Below are 19,627 nucleotides of genomic sequence, written 5' to 3'. Positions count from 1 at the left end.
AACCTTTTACATGTCATCTAAAGAAAGGAAAGCGTGTTTCATCCTCTCTTACTGTGGATCAAAGCTGTCGTTGCTCCACTGCGCTGTATTTATTTCTGCTACAGTCTCATGTGAGCATACTGGTCTCACTGGGAACTGGTTTCAGCTCTGATGGCCGACTGAAGTCTGTGTGCCTCTAACAGTAAAAGAACAGCCCTGCCATGTTTAGATTGTACAGGCTGCTGCAGAGTCGGCCCAACACATCAGCAGAGTAGCATTTATCTGCATCTATGCAGAGAGACTTTAAGCTCTCCTCCTCCTCCACGCTGTGTGTCGTCCTGTCCTGCAGTGTCATGATGAATTGTTCTCAACATCATCAGCACGTTTCAAAGTTTGGATGACGCATCCTGCCCGGGCACTGAGATGATTTGAATAAAATTAGCAGCTCAAACTGAGCAAAAATGCACATTTGGGTTCATCTGTATGTTCCTGGTTTTGGTTCTCTGAAGCTGTTTCACTGTAGACTTTGTTCAATCAAGTTTTAACACAAAACATATTACAGTCGAGCAGTCATTATCCAGATCAACATCAGTGCATTTATCCTAAAGTAGTTCAGTCCGGATCATTGATAAGAGGATACGTTCTGCAGCTGTACATATATGTACGACTATATTTGGATAAATTCCGTTCCGTGATTTGAGGTTATGGATGTTATTTGACTGGAGGCATAACTCACAGACGCACGAGACGCACCATTACTCCAATGAGTGTCTTTTATTATTTTTCATCCCCACCCTCACAACAACCCAGCACAAAAGTTCCTACCTCTTAACGTTTACCTGATGCTACATCCTCCCTACTAACAGGATGTGATGCTGGGATATAACCAAGAAAACAGATTAGACCCGCACGCTTTAAAGCATACTACTGCCTTATGCTTTATCTGGTAACAGCTTGTTTACTGAACTCGTTTGGTTTCAAACCCAGACTTCTCAGAATGTCCAAAAATAAACTCTCAAAGTATACAACTCTGAACACTAAGCATAATAAGCATTTCTGAACTATTTGGTGCAGCTACTAACAACATGTTTAAACAGTGCAACCATTTGCTTTATTCACATTGTCTCTATGAGGGATGGGGTAGACTACCCAACCCTCTGCCTGAGTGTGGGGATTATTCTGCCCCGTGGCTCACTCACTTCCTAGCCCTATGAGCAAACATAGTCTTTCAGATATGCTGGCTGGCCTCCTGTGGGATAGTGTCTGGAACCGACACACTCTGTGCAGCTGGAACAGAGTTCTCAGGTGAAGCCTCTGGTGGATCAATAGAAGTCTCTGGTGCCTCAGGTGTCCATGTAAGATGGTAACGGTTTCTTCTCAGCGTGCCCTTTGCTGTCTCGACAATGTAGGACCTCGGTGAGCCTGCCATATACATGACTGTCCCTCTAGTATCCATGTCTGGGACCCACATTTTGTCTCCAGGATTGAGCTGTAGCATATCATGTGCTCTGTGTCTGCGGTTGTAGTTTTGTCTTTGTTTTTTGTCCGTATGTTTGTTCTGTAGCTTTGAGCTTGTCTGTGTCCGTACCTCTTGGATTTAGCTGTGATGGGATGACAGGAATAGTTGTCCTTATCCTCCTACACATGAGAAGCTGTCGGGCTGTAGCCATTTGCCATTGGAATGGCCCGGTATGCCATAAGGGCGAGATAGGGATCGCCGGACTTTTTAAGAAAACTTTTGATGGTCCTGACTGCCCTCTCGGCCTCCCCGTTGCTCTGAGGGAAGTGGGGAGTGGATGTCTCATGGCTAAAGCCCCATTCCAGTGCAAACCTTTTGAAGCAATCAGACGAAAACCGACGTCCATTATCAGAGCGAACCCGCTCTGGTATGCCATGACGTGCAAAGATTGAGTTACAGTGCTCGATCACTGCCTCTGATGTTGTAGATGTCAGTTTGGCAACTTTGTGTGAAGAATCTGGAATAATGACCAGGTACTGTTTATTCTCTATCTGGAACAGATCAGTTCCCACCATGGCCCACAGTCTTTGTGGGAACTCGGTAGGTAGCATGGTTTCTTTGTGTTTAGTCCTCTCACGGCAGCAAGTGTCACAGTTACAGGTGCGGGCTTTCTGAGCTCACTGCTCAGCCCTGACCAAACAGATTGTTTAGCTCTCTCTCTGCATTTCGTTATTCCTAGGTGTCCCTCATGTAGTTTAAACAGAACGTCTGCTCTGAATGACGTGAGAATCATTATTCTGCTCCCATGAAGAAGCAAACCATTGTGGACTGTGAGGTCACCTGAAAATGGCAGGTACGGCTGGGAAACCCTTTCAGTGGAATACTTATCTGGCCATCCTTCCACACAGAACTTCTTCAGCTGGCTTAGAATGCTGTCATTGTCCTGATGTGTCTGGATTTCTCTGAGTCGTGGCTCTGTGACTGGCAGGCTCGCTATGACAGACTCCACATACAAGTTGATTTCTTCCTCCGGCAAACCCTCAGTTGTGTCACATACAGGAGCTTTGGACAGTACATCTGCTGTTGCAGTGTCTCTACCAGTGTAGGGACTAATGCGTTACAGTAACTACGTTATTATTGCGGTAACGAACACGGTAACTAGTTATTATGCCAAAATCAGGAACGCGTTAATCGTTACTGGGATTTAGATAGGGTCGTTATTCGTTACTTCATGTGTTGCGTTCGACTTACCTCGGAAATCAGAACACGGACCTGGGAATGATGTCACACTCAAGTAAACGGCATTCTGGTTAGCCTCGTCAGAGAAGTCGGGATTCCAATATAGCAATGCCCTCGAAAACGGTTGTTTTGCTAGCCCTCTACAAAAAGAAATTACTACTAAACACATGTGCAGGCATAGCTGGACTCGGTGGGCCGATGATGATTTTTCGTTTTTTCTTCTTTTTTTTCCCCATAAACAATGAGAGGTGGTGTATTGGCCAGATTCTGGCAGATGTGTAAAAATAACTTAATTGTTTGGTGGCTATGGCGGAGCTTCCACAGAGGCCAGCAGGTGGATGAGGGGAAGGGGAGGCAGGAGGGGAGGCAGGAGGAGAGACCCGAGGCAGCCGCCGGTCCGAGTGTCAGGTGAACTGAACTTCAGGTAAGAAGTTATGACCTGCAGTCTATCTGGGTCAGATATAAACCAAGTTTAGGTGGAGTTTATTTTCGTTGTGCTGACTTTTTACAGTCAGTTACAATAACTCGTACTGCGTGCTAGCTAGCATGACGGAGTTTCTATACAGCTGGGTGGGTGCTATGATGTTACTGATAGTGAACTTTATTTTATTCATAAGGTTAGTTAGTAGAGTTGCCAACCGTCCCGTAAAAAATGGAATGGTCCCTCATTCAGAGAAAATATTACTGTCACGTCCGGTGTGGCAGACGTGTGGAGTTTGTAGAAAAGGACCCAAAATGCGGCAGCTCTGGTGCAGGTGAGTATTTATTGACAGGAGTGGAAACAAACAGCGATGGCGGGGGAACATGAAACTGGAACCTAAACTGGGCAGAGCTAACAAAACAAACCTGAATGAAGATGCAGGGAGGTACGGGGAAATACACCGAGAGGCGGACGGAGAGATGCAGGAAGAGCGAGGTGAACAACACAGACGAACCAGCAACGAGGACAGGTGAACACACACTATAAATACACACCAGTAATCAGGGGATGGGAAACAGGAGGGAAACACACCTGGGAAACATAACAGCTGACCGGGCAGGGGAAACGTAAACAGAACGCGCTGACATAAGACAGAGACCTTCAAAGTAAAACAGGAAACACATGCACGTAATGACACAGACTCAGAGACGCGGACTAAACATAGAGACCTACTACACTAAGGGGATGCACAAGCAGGGAAGACACCAAACAGAGGGAACACCACTAAACCCTAGGAAACCCAAAACAACAGTCATAATACAAACCAATAACACTGGGTCACCGACCCAGGACCATGACAATTACGCGTTTCGTATTGAGGTGAGAAGAGACGCAGTTTGTCCGGTACTTCAGCTAGAATGAAAAAGACACAAACCTGGAGTTATTCTGTCGTTACGCTGCACAGCTGTTTCTTCTCCTCTCATTCTCTCCCCTCTCTCTCCTGTTGCTACTTCAATCATGAAACTGATCAATGATCAGCTGATCGGCTTTTCTCTCTTGTTTATTTATCGCTCACTTTGCGCCAGAAAGAGGAAACCAGCGGATGTCGCGCTAAACAACAGCAGCACGTTTAAGCTTGATCAGCTGTTGTTAGAATTTATTTAATATTAATTTCTAGTATCAGCTGATGTTTGCTGGAGCCACAGCTGTAAAGCTGCTGGTCATGATGTCGGTTTGGATATGTGGTGAGAGGGAAACATGAAGATGAAACCAGGAGATGTCCTTACTGAATCATCAGAGCTGAACAGGTGATGGAGAAACAGGTTTACCTTTTAGGTGACATGAATGAGTTGAAGTTATGAACTGTTTCTGAGAGACAAATAACACCAGGATCCTTTTCTATGTAGCTGACAGCTGGTAACTGTGCAGGGGCGGGTCTAGCAAAGTGTTGCCAGGGGGCCAGGTAGGGCATTAACAGGGAAAGGGGGCACAAAGAAATACTTTTCATTCTTATTCTCATGTGTTGTTGATAGTTCAGGAGGTTAACTCGACCAAGCAGTCTTAGGGTTTCGGCTAAGTACTATTTAGAATACCAGAATAGGGAGGATGGTGTAGGTTTAGGTTCATTAGATTGATGTATATATACCAACAAGACAGTGTACATCAATGTCACAACAGCATTTGTTTTCATTCAAAGGCTTTATGATTTATCCTATAATGGTGGGCGGTCTCTAGTGAAAATGCCCGGGCCGATTTTTTGTCCCAGTCCAGCCATGTATGCAGCTCATCTGCAGTCTGGAGTTACCTACATCTTCCTATTTGAAAGGCAGAATTTCTGAGTTCCGAGTATAATCAAAGCACCACGACTGCAGTTTCCATGTTGGACGTAAAAAGCGCACGTGGCGCTGTGACGTAGGCTAGAATCAAGGCGGCAGTTGACGACGGTCCAGGCGTGGGATTTCTCTCGTGGAAATATGCACATTATTTTTTCCTTTCTGTTGGTAGGTGGCACAGTGCACTTGTGGCAGGATAGTGCTAACATGTAAGTGTAACCCACCTAAAATTGCCTCATGAAAATGAACTGCTGTTCCCAAAGAATGTCAGTAGGTGGCACTATGAGATTGTTTAGTGCTTGTGAACTTGAGTTGATGTAGAGAAGGAGAATAGCGCTAAGGCTACGTATGCTGGTCGGACCTACTCACCGAGTTTTTCTTTAATCCTTGTTCAAGGAAAAGGTTATGTGTGAAGACACAAATTGGATTTTACTTTTGGGAAACGCGGACACTTTTTGTTGATGCCAATGTACCTCTGTTTTTGTGGTTTTTGTTCATTTCCAGTTGGTTTTTTTGTTGGAGTCTGAAATTGCGAGCCAGGATTCAGGATCCCCAGCTGCGATGCAGGAAGGTTTCCAGCCTACTTAGAAGTGACAACTGCGTTACTTCTTGACAGATAAGCATATGAGATCTCAGAACAATACACTACCCGGGTAGTACTACTAACATTAACACTATACACACACACTCACACACCTGAACTGAAAAGACTGAAAAGAACTCTGAAAACTGAACTCTGAACACTGAACTCTGAACTCTGAAACTGAATACACGGACTGACAAATATGGACTATTGGAACTGTTGTGAACTGTTGAATGACTGTTTTTGGTTTTGTTTTGAATAAATGTTGACTGTTCTTTTAGCTGTGTGTCATTCGCTCCTTAGTCAATTCCTAGAGAACATAAGCTCAAGATCCTAACTTTCTCTACATTCAGTAGTGGTAAAGTATCGTGTGTTGCATAAGCAAACTAGAAGACTGTCAATCTTGCTGGGTATCCAGTTAGGGAAGCAACACATTAACAAGAGAATTCTGAGTAAAACCAAAGTTACTTTCCCTAGTAACTAGTTACTTTGAAAGTAACAAGTAACTTGAAGTAACTGAGTTACTTTTGATAGAAGTAACTAGTAATGTAACTAAGTTACTAATTTAAAGTAACTTACCCAACACTGGTCTCTACCAGCAACATGAGATATGGTATAAGAGAACCTTAATGACTGCATGCGTAGACATTGTATATGAGGTGGAAGCTCGTCCAGGCCCTTGGAGCCAAGCAACAAGAGGTTTGTGGTCTGTTTCCATGTTCATGTGGTGAGGAAGAAACTTTCCTAGGTGATTCACCATGCCCAGGAAGCATCTCACCTCACCTATGTTGCTGGGCCCATCCATGGAACTGACAGCACGCACCTTAGATAGAAAGCAACAAGTGAGGCTGGGGGAGATCACCTCTGAAACTCGGTCCCTCAGTATTGGTGCCCCTCAAGGATGTGTCCTCTCACCACTACTGTTCTCCCTCTACACTAATGACTGCACCTCCAAGAACTCGGTTGTTAAACTCCTAAAGTTTGCAGATGACACCACTGTCATTGGCCTCATTCAGGATGGTGATGAGTCTGCATACCGGCAGGAAGTTGAGCGGCTGGTACTCTGGTGCAGTCAGCACAATCTGGAGCTGAACACTCTTAAAACTGTAGAGATGACAGTGGACTTCAGGAGACATCCCTCAACTCTGCCCCCCTCATCATATCAGACAGCCCTGTGTCGACTGTGAAGATCTTCAAGTTCCTGGGTACCACCATCTCCCAGAACCTGAAGTGGAAGACCAACATCAACTCCTTCCTCAAAAAGACCCAGCAGAGGATGTACTTCCTGAGACAACTGGGGAAGTACAGTCTTCCACAGGAGCTGCTGATCCAGTTCTACACTGCGGTCATTGAGTCTGTCCTGTGCTCCTCCATCACAGTCTGGTATGGTGCAGCCACTAAACAGGACAGGAGCAGACTGCAGCAGACTGTACAGGCAGCAGAAAGGATCATCGGCGCCCCCCTGCCCTCCATCCAGGATCTGTACCTCTCAAGAACCAGGAAACGGGCAGGGAAAATCATCACAGACCCCTCACACCCTGGACACAGACTCTTTGACCTGCTGCCCTCTGGCAGACGGTACAGAAGCCTGCAGACCAGGACCACCCGACACAGGAACACTTTCTTTCCCCTCGCCATCTCCCTTCTAAACAGTTGACCTGTCACACTGCTCCCACTGCCAGACTGCAACTGTACCTTATGTACATTCTGTAATATTCATTTCACCTCATTTCATTTCTGTATTTTATGTATAGAAGTTTAGATTAGTTATTTATAGTTGGTTTACACAGCTTTGTGTATGTATGTGTATGCATGTGTAATGTATATATAGACGTGTGTGTGTGTGTGTGTTTTACATTGCTGTGCTTGAGAGCCTCCATCTACCGGAACCAAATTCCTTGTATGTGTCTGCACATATACTTGGCCAGTAACCACGATTCTGATCCGATTCTTGTCGGGATCTGCACTAACCCCCGATGCCTCAGTGACCTGCCCCAGGAACTTTATCCTCTTCTTGGAGAACTCACACTTGTCGTTTAATGTTACTCCAGCCTCCTGCAGTTGAACCAGTGCGTTTCGCAGTCTCTCATCATGCTCTGCTTGTGACATCCCCCAGATGAGCACATCATCCATCTGGAAGAGGACTCCTCCTAAGCCCTCAAGAATGCGTGCCATCCGTTTTTGGAAGTGTTCTGGGGCTGATGAGATTCCAAAGCACAGACGATTATAACAATACTGACCAAAAGGTGTAATAAAGGTCGTGAGCGAAGAAGAGTCCCTGGATAAGAGAATCTGCCAAAATCATTGGCATCCAGCTTAGAAACACTTTTGCTCCTGCAAGCTGTCCTAGTGTGTGTTCGACTGAAGGGAGTGGATGTTTCTCTCTCATGACACATTTGTTTAATTCAGTGAGATCGGTGCATATTCTCACCTTGCCTGTGTGCTTAGGAACCACCACCACAGGCGCGCACCAATCAGTGGGCTCCTCCACCTTAGAAATGACACCCTGCTGCTCCATCTGGTTCAGCTCTTCTTTAACCTTTGGTAAGAGGGGAAGAGAGATTCGCCTAGAGGTCCAGAGGGAAAACGGCTGTGCCCCTGGCTTCAGAACAATATTGTACTCCCCCTCCATTTTTCCTAAGCCGCTGAAAAGCTTGGGGAATTCTTGTTTGACAGCATCAATGGAGACTAAGCTAATATGATTCACTCTGCTGTAGTGCCACTGCAGCATGCCCGCTCAGCAGCGCTCTGCATAAACCCTGACATAAACGTCTTCTTTGGTTTTGTGGTTGTTCTTGCTGAGCGTGGCTGTGAACATGCCTTTTACCTTCAGACGCATTCCTCCTGGGCCCTGCAGAGCCCTCTTGGGCTTATCCAATCTCCCCAACTGACGCTGTGTGTTGAAAGTCTCTGGGACTGCTGTGACATCTGCTCCGGTGTCGATTTTAAAGAGTGTGTTGCATTTGTCCACATGTATCTCTGTTACCCATGGACTCTCTTTGGTTTCTGCAGAGAGGGAACCCAAGAAAGCGACCACATCATCTGTATCGCTGTTCTCTGAAACTGTTGCAGCCTTGACTTCACACAGTTTTTTATTTCTGCACATCCTGGCAAAATGTCCTTTTTTCTTACAGCAATCACATGCGGCTTCCATCGCGGGCATTGTTGAAGATTGTGACCGTTTATGTCTCCACATCTTCTGCATTGTGTCTGTTTGTCATGGTCCTGGGTCGAGCGACCCAGTGTTTGAGTTTTATGTATCTTTTGTATTCATTTGTGCCCTAGTTTAGTTCATCTAGTTTATTTTGAGGTTGCTGTTTAGTCCTTTGTTTCTTAGTTGTTATGTCATCTCCTCCGGTACTCAGTCTCACTGGTTCGTGCGTCTACCTGTCATGCGTCATGTCTGTGTGGTTATGTTCAGTTTCAGGTCACGTCTAATCTCCATGTTTCCTGTTTTACTTTGAAAGTCTGTCTAATGTCAGTATATGTAGTTTCACTCTCCCTGTCCTGTCTTTAGGTTCATGTGTATCAGCTGTTCCCCCTCATGTGTTTCCACTTCCCTTGATCATCCCTTATGTGTATTTAGTCTCTGTGTTTCATTCAGTCTGTGTCGCGTCGTCTGTCGTCATCGTCATGGTTTTCTGAGTCTTCGTAGTTTATCAGTATCTGTTTCCCAGTTTAGTTATAGTTCAGTTCAGTCATGGTGTTTCTGCTTTGTTTGAACCCTGTCATCAGCCATAATAAAGGCTCGCTTTCAGTTTAAGTTTACTCCCGTCTACTCACTTGTGTTCGCACCTGGGTCCACCACACACACCACCGCACGATCTGTCTCCTCAGACCGTGACACTGTTTTGGCGCTGGTTTGTTTATGTAGCGGTGTCAGCTGCCTGGGACTAGAGATGGACCGATCCGATATTACGTATCGGTATCGGTCCGATACTGACCTAAATTACTGGATCGAATATCGGAGAGAAATAAAAAATGTAATCCGATCCATTAAATATCAAAAAAGCACCTCACAAAACTTGCGACGCGGCGTAACTCGGCTCATAACCGTAGCACGTCGGCGCAGTGTGCTCACGTGATAGAGTGGCTGTGTGTATTTGTAGCCTCGCTACCAAACCAGCATTTCATCTCCGAGGAAGTTATCCGAGAGAGAAGTAAAGCAAGTGTGTAAGTTCATCTCTGAATGTTTGTAAAGCGTTCCCGCGTTAAGAATAACAACCGATATATGGAGCGACTGCCTCTCTCTCTCCCTCACCTTCCTGCTGCTATTTCAATGTGAAACTGATTAACGATCAGCTGATCAGCTTTTCTGTCGCGAGTCCGTCTCTCTTCTTTGTTTTTGGTCCACTTTGCACCAGAAAGAGGAAACCAGCGGCTGAACAAGAGCAGCACGTTTAACCTTGATAAGCTGTTGTTAGAATGTATTTAATATTACTTTCTACACCAGGATCCTTTTCTACGTAGCTGACGGCTGGTAACTGTGCAGGGGCGGATCTAGCAAAGTTTAGCCAGGGGGGCCGATAGGGCATGAACAGGGAAAAGGGGGCACAAAGACATACTTTTCTTTCTTATTCTCATTTAAAATGTCTCGCTTTTAATAAATAATTATCCGAATCTTACACCCAAAGTTTTAATCTGATGTAAAATGTATAGAAGTCCATTACTGTATATAGTAACTGTTATGTCACGGTTTGCGGGTGCAAGCCGTGTGGGAATTAACTAGGACCAGGCAGCAGCAGCTCAAGTGCAGGTGAGAATTTATTAACAGTGATACAAATAAACAGAAATGGCGGGTGACACTAACCGGTAAACCTAAACTGGGAAAACTAACAAAGCAAACCAGAAACGAAGATGCAGGGAGGTCCGAGGAAACACACATGGAGAGACGCAGGGAGACCGAAGGGAAACAACACAGACAAACCAGCAACGAGGACGAGTGAACACACACAATAAATACACACCAGTAATCAGGGGGATGGGAAACAGGAGGGAACACACCTGAGAGACATAACAGCTGACGAGGTGGGGGAACGTAAACAGGACACACTGACATAAGACACAGACCGTCACAATAAAACAGGAACTACACATACAAGGACACACACGGGCTGAACAGAGTAAACACTAAACAGAAGAAGAACAGAACCAAAATCACACTAAATAGAAAAACACAAGACGCTGGGTCACACGGACCCAGGATCATGACATGTTAAGTCTAATCTAACCTAGTAAGCTATAGTACTTTTTCCTTTGGGAAGGTACCATCTGTGCAGTCTGCAATTCTGTTGAAGAAAGATGTTGAATCTATTTAATTATTCTTGAAAAATAATTTATTTCTGTGCATTTTTTTCACACTGCATCAAATTAAAATTGATTACGTCGATTAAGCATCATGAGGTGGTGGGTGGGGGGTGGTTCTCTATTTTTTTTTTTTTGCTGGCAGTTTGCAACCCTGTTAGTTAGGTTGCTTAATATTTCTGCTAAGTACTCTTTAAAATACCAGAATACCAGAACTTGCGACCGGTGGCACTGACGTCACATCTTCTGAAGACTCTAGAGCGGCTCTTCCTCAACCTCCTCCGACCACAGGTACAACATGCCCAGGACCCACTACAGTTTGCATACAAGGCGGATGTCGGAGTGGAGGATGCCATCCTGTACCTCCTGCATAGAGCCCACTCACACCTGGATGGGGGAAAAGGCACGGTCAGGATCCTGTTTCTTGACTTTTCCAGTGCCTTTAATACCATCCGGCCCTGTCTGCTCCAGGAAAAACTGAACAGGATGCAGGTGGACCCCTGCCTGGTGGCTTGGATCTCCGACTACCTCACTGACAGACCACAGTACGTCAGGCTGAAGGACATCACGTCTGACACTGTGGTCAGCAGCACAGGAGCACCACAGGGAACTGTGCTGTCCCCTCTTCTCTTCACCCTGTACACCTCTGACTTCTGCTACAACTCTGAATTATGCCATATTCAGAAGTTTGCAGATGACACGGCCATCATGAGGTGTATCTGGGATGATCAGGAAGAGGAGTACAGAAGTCTGGTGAGGAACTTTGTCACATGGAGTCACACAAACCACCTGCAACTCAACACCTCAAAGACCAAGGAACTGGTTGTGGACTTCGGGAGGTCCAGAGAAGGTCCACTGCCGGTTCAGATCAGTACCTCGGGCTGTGGGTGGACAACAAACTGGACTGGTCATGCAACACAGAGCACCTGTATAAAAGAGCTCAAAGCCAACTGTACTTCCTCAGGAGGCTGAGGTCTTTCAACATCTGCAGGAAGCTCCTGAGGATGTTTTACCAGTCGGTGGTTGCTGGAGTACTTTTCTATGCTGTGGTGTGCTGGGGGAGCAGCACAGCAAAGAAGGACTCATCCAGGCTGGAAAAACTGATCAGGAAGGCTGGCTCTGTGGTCGTCATGAAGTTGGACACTCTGGTGTCAGTGGCAGAGAAAAGGACACTAAAGAAACTGCTGGACATTATGGACAATGCTGGGCATCCTCTGCACACGGCCATAAACAACCAGAGGAGTCTGTTCAGTGACAGGTTGCTTCTCCCAAAGACAAGAACCAACAGACTTAAAAACTCCTTTGTCCCACACGCCATCAGACTGTTTACCTCCTCTCTGGAGGGGAGAGGGAGGGGAAACAGGAGGACAAAGGAGGGGGGGACAACTAAGCTGTAGTGCCTCTTCACTTCACTGTGCAATACTTTTTGTTAATAGTCAACGGTGCAATAGACCTCAATACTGAATGTGTGTGTGAATGGGTGGATGACTGGGTGTGTAAAGCGCTTTGGGGTCCCTAGGCGGGACTAGTAAAAGCACTATACAAATACAGGCCATTTACCATTTTACCATTTACTTGAAATGTGCAATTCACTTGTATTTTCACTTGTATTTTTATTTTTATTTCTATTTATTCTATTTATCCCCTTCGTATATTTTATTTATATATGTCTCTGTATATATATATGTGTGTATATATATAATATTCTGCTCACGCTCTGTAACTTCTGTCGGTGCTGTGCTTTTGGAAACCGAATTTCCCAGAGGAACCCACCCGAGGGATTAATAAAGTTTTATCTTATCTTATCTTATCTATCTTATCTAATAGGAAGGATGGAGCAGGTTTAAGTTTATTAGATTGATCAGTGTTGCTGAACTATGAATTATTTTGGGAGCAGTGTATTTTTTACATACAGGTATAACAGAATAGCTTTAGTGTTTTTGTTTATTCAAACATGAGTATGAACTTATACAAAATGCAGCAAGATATTAGAAAAAACAGTTTTATTGATTAAAAAACACACTATATCGGATTCATATCGGTATCGGCAGATATCCAAATTTATGATATCGGTATCGGTATTGGACATAAAAAAGTGGTATCGTGCCATCTCTACCTGGGACGTGCCTCTTCTTTAGTTGGTTTAGTTGTGAGCTGGTAATATCCATTTTAAGGTTAGTGTTTAGCATCTCTTGTTGCTTCTTTACAAGCTCACTTTGTCAGGCTCAGCGCTCTCTCTAGCGTTATTTCTGGATCCATTTTAACTGTTCTGACAATCGTTTGTCTTTGAGTCCCACCACAAATCTGTCTCGCACCATTTCATCATGCAGAGTCCTGTTTCCACAATGTTCTGCCAGACAATGCAGTGCAGTATGGAGGCTGTCGACTGACTCACCCGTCTCTTGTTGATGTTCGTTAAACTTCTCTCGCTCAAATATGATGTTTCCGCGGGCTACGAAGTGAGCATCCAACCTCCTTTTAACGCTCTCACAATCGCTCGCCTCCTCGGCAGTCAGGTGCAAGGATACCAATATGTCCTCTGCCTCCTCACCCATACTGTAGATAAGGGCGTTCACTTGATTTTCATCCGCTTGTGTCTCCAATCCAGACGCGATGCGAAATCTGTCCATCTGGTCCAGTCGTCGGACCTAAGAGTGAACTTCTCGTCACATGACGTCACGTCTCTTTTCGCACAGCTCCTCTATGGCCGACCTTTAATCTGGCTCCGATGCCGAAACCTTTCACTTATGCCCAGCTAACGTTTCCAGTTGTCTTCTGACACCATGTTCCATTATTTGAGGTTATGGATGTTATTTGACTGGAGGCATGACTCACAGACACGCGAGACCATTACTCCAATGAGTGTCCTTTATTATTTTTCATCCTCGCCCTCACAACAACCCAGCACAAAAGTTCCTACTACAAATTACAGAAAACCTGAATGTCACCTGAAGCAGTCAGTTATTAAGGTGGTACAATCTGGAATTTAAATAGAGTCCATTTGTTTGGAAAGAGGGAGTCAGACTGTCAGCAGCTTATCAGATCATTGGTAGCTGACAGTTATTCTGGTGATGACTGGTTCTGCTGGTGCGGACCGGTGATGACTGATTCTGCTGGTGCGGACCGGTGATGACTGGATGGGCAGAGTGCTGAGAAACCAGCTCAAACTCTTTCTGTAAGCTATGTTGGGAGGATCTTCCACCATGAACTGGTTGGACTGGTCGTCTGACACTTTGGGGCTGACGGACACTTTGAGAATGTCTCATATAAAAACAAGTGTGTGGAGCAGAGATAAGCTGCCAAGCCTCCAGCAGCTCTCTCTGTGTCTGTGTCCAGATTCCAGACAAACCGCATTAATGAGCTCCTCTGTCACACTCAGCTGATCTCAGTTCAAAAACATTTTATGAGGAAAAATATATCGACATTCACTTTCTTAGAAAGCACCAGAGATCGTCCCATTTTACCTTTGAAGAAAAGTCCAATTCAAACATGAACCATCACTGAGCCATGGGACTGTACCTGTACCCGCCTGTACATTAGAAACCCATGAACCCATACACCTTCAGGTGCTGATGTTAGTGCCAAACTCTGCACTCACTTACTCAGCAGAGCAGTAGCCCAGTTTGTGCAGGGACCTTTTCCTTACATGGTTTAAACAAAGTCATTTTTCTGAGGACCTTTGATTTGAAATTTGCTGGTTTGATTGAGAGGAGTGGTTTCTTCTTTGTTTTGCATGCTGTGGCACTTGTTTTGTTCTGTGTTTGCTGGTTTGATTTTGTTAAATATAGAAAAATGCCGGAGAAAAAATAGTCTGGAAGGTCTTGTCAAAACACACAATTTTGTATTTGTGGAACACTGAAGTGTTCCTTTAAGAACAGTATGTTTTCTCTTGTGTATTTCCTCCCTCTGTCCAGTGGAGTTTGTTCAACTTCATGAGTCATCTCAGTGGGTGTATGTGTGCGCTTGTTCCTCCCTCCGTAAACATTACTACCGTCACGAAAAACACCCAAATATTCAGTTCAAGAGAAAAGCAGTGAAACTTGTCAGGAGTTGTCACCGTGATCGTGATTGTGCACCACACTCATCAGCAGACACACTCACTGCTCATCAGTGCTGCAGCTGACATCTCCCTCTCTATACCGCATCACAGTGGAGGTCCGCTTTTTTAAGTTATTTTCTCCAGGAGCATTTCAGGAAATCCTCATAGACACAGTGTGGAAGAGTGAACCAGGCCAAGCAGCAATAGGAGCTGAATCATGACCATAAACACATTTGATTTGGATAAAATAAAATAGAAAGAGCTACTCATCCCATAAGCCATGATTCCACAGTGAGCGGCTTTCAGACTCCTTTTTACATGTGATCCTTTTCATTGTGTTTGACTGAGTTTATATGGCTGTGTACTACGTATAGCTGCTGAAACAGTACAATGATGCAGTACTTTGTAGTGTTGTGGAAGTTTTCCATTAAATAAAGCCTGCAGACGAGCGGTGAGCGGTAGCTAACATTGTTTAATCAAAGCACACAAAGTTCAAGTTCAAGTTCAAGTTGGCTTTTATTGTCACTTCAGCTATATACAGTTGTACACAGTGAGGCGAAACAGCGTTCCTCCAGGGCCAAGGTGCTACATGTAACATAAATTTACAACATAAATTAACAGAAAATTACTAAACTAGCTAGCTCGAGACAGGGCAGACTGACCTAGCATAAATTACAACATAAATTAACAAAAACTGACTATCTAACTAAAACTAACTATTCTAACTAGGTAAGTAGTGCAAAGATGTTTTTAGAAACCGTAAACATACTTGGTATGTAGGTAGTGCAGGAACAGTAAACATAAAAATTATTGTGCAAAAAAGAGCATTTTCAGATTGATGTGTAAGTCCAGTCTCAATGCTTTGAGGTAGTTGAGTTGAGCTGAGTGATAGAGTGTGTGTGTGTGTGTGTGTGTGTGTGTGTGTGTGTGTGTGTGTCAGTCCAGTTCCTTTTTGTTGAGGAGACGGATGGCTTGTGGGAAGAAGCTGTTGCACAGTCTGGATGTGTGTGCCCTAATGCTTTGGTACCTTTTTCCAGATGGCAGGAGTGTGAAGAGTGTGTGAGAGGGGTGTGTCCGATCAGCCACAATGCTGGTGGCTTTGCGGATGCAGCGTGTGGTGTAGATGTCCTTAATAGAGGGGAGAGAGACTCCGATGATTTTCTCTGCTGTTCCCACTATCCGCTGTAGGGTCTTGCGGTCCGATATGGCACAGTTCCCAAACCAGACAGTGATGCAGCTGCTCAGGATGCTCTCGATAGTTCCTCTATAGAAGGTGGTCAGGATCAGTGGTGGAAGCTGGGCCTTTCTCAGTCTTCTCAGGAAGAAGAGACGCTGTTGGGCTTTCTTGTGCAGGAAGCTGGTGTTGAGGGACCATCCGAGGTCTTTCTCCAGGTGAACGCCCAGGAATTTGGTGCTGTCAACGATCTCCACAGAGGAGCCGTTGATGCTCAGCGGTGAGTGGTAGCCTCGTGTCCTCCTAAAGTCAACAACCATCTCTTTTGTCTTGTCAACATTCAAAGACAGGTTGTTGTCTTTACACCAGTCCGTTAGCCTCTGCACTTCCTCTCTGTACGCTGACTCGTCGTTCTTGCTAATGAGACCCACCACGGTCGTGTCATCAGCGAACTTAATGATGTGATTTGAACTGTGTGTTGCTACACAGTCATGAGTCAGCAGTGTGAACAGCAGAGGACTGAGCACACAGCCTTGTGGGGCCCCAGTGCTCAGTGTGGTGGTGCTGGAGGTGCAGTTTCCGATCCGTACTGACTGAGGCCTTCCGGTCAGAAAGTCCAGGATCCAGTTGCAGAGGGAGGTGTTCAGGCCTAACAGGCTCAGCTTTCCGATCAGTTGTTGGGGGATGATCGTGTTGAATGCTGAGCTGAAATCTATGTACAGCATTCGAACATGTGTGTCCTTGTTGTCCAAGTGTGTGAGGGCAAGATGGAGTGCAGTGGAGATGGCGTCATCCGTTGAGCGGTTATGGCGGTATGCAAATTGCAGTGGGGCCAGTGAGGGGGGCAGCAGGGTCTTGATGTGTCTCATGACGAGCCGCTCGAAGCACTTCATGATGGTGGGTGTAAGTGCAACAGGACGGTAGTCATTGAGACAGGACACAGAAGACTTCTTGGGCACGGGGACGATGGTGGTGGCCTTGAAGCACGTGGGAACGACGGCACTGCTCAGAGAGATGTTGAAGATGTCGGTGAGAACATCTGCCAGCTGTTCAGCACATTCCCTGAGCACTCTGCCTGGGATGTTGTCTGGACCAGCAGCTTTACGTGGGTTGACTCTGCGTAGAGTTTTCCTCACCTCAGCTGTAGTGAGACACAGCACCTGGTCGTTCGGAGGAGGGGTGGACTTCCTCGCCGCCACGTCGTTCTGCCTGTCGAACCGAGCGTAGAACAGAAAGAACAGACAACCAGGCTTGATGGAGCCCCTGCATGACCGCGGGGCAGACGGTCAGCTGAGTCTCCCAAGCCTAGCATGGCTCTCAGTTAAATACCTTCTCCAGGAACAAAAGGCAGTACACAGCTGTTTCACACCTTAAGGTTCACACTCCCTTGCTACCTCCCAGAGTCCTTGAAGAGACAAAAGATTCCTTCCTGTGGAGTCTGTCTGTGAAGGTTCTCAGTCATCCAGGTCATCGTAGTCAAAGGAGTTTGCAAAGAAAAGCTTTTCTTCCTGTAGAGTTGTCTGCTTCCCCCAACTTCCTAAATAGACCCCCACCATTTGTCTTACAGTATGGGTCTCAGACATGTTAAAATCCAGTGGCACCAAGGCATTATACAATACAATAATGTGATTAATACATAAGTAAAAGAAATTCCTTTACAATCCCACCCTTTGATTCTTAAATCAAGAATCACATTAATACCAGAATTTCTTTCCTGACATTCTGTGTATCACATCAACATTATTTTACACTTAAAGGAGTTTCACACTGTGTATCCTCACTTCACTGTTCTCCCACCACCCTTTGTTCATCTTTAATCATCCCCACAATCTAAGGTCTCCCATGCAAATGGAAACAACAATGATACAGAGGAAAGGCCTTCTCCAGAGTGTCAAAGTACTTTGCATGGCAAAGTGAGACATCCTTAGGTGGTCATTCCCAGTCACCATCATGGCTCCTGGTGTCTGTGCCATTTACAGAGTCATAATTCCAACGCTGGTCTCCCTTTGCGCTGTCACCTGTGGAGCTTGGCACGCTCTCTTCATCCCTCGATTTCTGTTCCAACGCGGCTGTAGATTTAAGGCAGAGCATGTCGTACACTCCTGTAGTCTTCCTCAACGTCAACGGCGAAACTTTTCATTTTATTTAAGATTTGCTGTTCAAAATCTTCTCGTGACAATCCTTTGGAAGCCCAGTGGTGCAGCCCACTGTCGTTTGTCAGTTGTCCTGCAGATGGTCCCTGCTTCTCACTGGTCCTGTTGAAGTGTTCTCTCCCAGTCATGGTCTGCATCTGCACCTCAGTCTCTTCTTCCATATCCCTCATGTCACGGCCTCTGCAATTTAAAAATGAAAGCTCCCCGGAAAACCCTCTTGTGCCCTATTGTCAGCTTATCACACTTATGCACAATAAAGTTGTGCATTGTCTCTTAAAAATTCCAGGACCTCTCCCCTGGAGTAGCCTCACTCCAGGCCCTGTTGTAAGAAAAAAAACATTAGCCAGTGGTGTGTCCTAGGGGTGGGTGATAGAAACGATATACGATAGAAACGATATAAATTTGGCCAACGATAGCGATTTTGACTATACCGCTCTATCGCGATAGCGCATGTTGATGATGTCATCAAGCTGAGCCTGTTTTGGTCGAAAGCATTGCAGCTGCTACAACCATTATCCTCTGCAAATTATGCCGGGCGACAATGATGGCAAAGAGATGAAGCACTTTTGAAATATAGGGAAAGGAAAAACTGCGCTTCCTCCACTTCCGTAACATTGATTCAATAATGTTGAATTCTCTCGCAGCTGCTCTATTTCCATGTTGTTGCAGTATATTAATAACTGACCTTGTATTGTGGATGAATAATCTCAGTTGTTCTCCTGACTGAAGTTTGGCCCGTGTATAGCATCCTGCTATGCGACTGCTTTTCTCCCTAACCACCAGAATCCCTCACGTTAACTTTTATCGAGTGGAAAAAAAGTTGGCGTTCATCCTCCAGCTTCACTGTGCTAATGTTATGCTAACATAGCTGTGTCGCTAGCGATCACGTAGCACATCATTATATACCAGCTAGTCCAACTTCAGTAACCCTACAAACGTCACTGCTGTTTAGTTTCCTGTCTTCATTTATGTTGGAAGTGATAGCAGAGCTGTACTTTTTAATTAGTTTCAAAAATCTTTCAGTCAGAACATGGTATATCATGTTTAGGTGGAAGCTAGCGAGCTAACTTCCTGCTAACTTCTAACTCTGTTAAATTTAATAAATTCTTTTTTCATGAATGCCTGGATGTTAAACTTAATTGTTACACCTGGTAAAGCAGCAACGCTGATCATTTTATTACAGATGAAAGAATTTAGACCGTTTTTAACTCTCAGTGTTCGTTTGACTTTGAGACCTGAAGCGGACGGAGTTTTGGACTCAGATTACTCCGCGAAGCTCCTCACTACCGCAGCCGTAATGCTCTGACAATCCATCAAGCAGTGCAGCTTACCAAAGTTGTACTAAAACATTTTTTAACAGATTTCTGCACGCCAAAATCGGTTCGAGGTCAGTAAGCACAACCAGAATTCATACATAAGGCACACTCTCGATTTTTGAGAAAAT

The 19,627-nt window shown here is 45.2% G+C and overlaps 1 protein-coding gene across 3 annotated transcripts in view; it reads left to right on the top strand.

Annotated features, from left to right (window-relative positions):
- LOC100711078 (MAM domain-containing glycosylphosphatidylinositol anchor protein 2) overlaps positions 1 to 19,627 on the top strand; it is a 193,109-nt gene that overhangs the window by 93,794 nt on the left and 79,688 nt on the right. The window lies entirely within an intron of this gene.

This window comes from Oreochromis niloticus, linkage group LG19 (genome assembly GCF_001858045.2).
Source record: "Oreochromis niloticus isolate F11D_XX linkage group LG19, O_niloticus_UMD_NMBU, whole genome shotgun sequence".
NCBI lineage: Eukaryota > Metazoa > Chordata > Actinopteri > Cichliformes > Cichlidae > Oreochromis > Oreochromis niloticus.
Note: the sequence above shows the minus strand (reverse complement) of the source record. Positions and strands in the feature narration are given on the sequence as shown.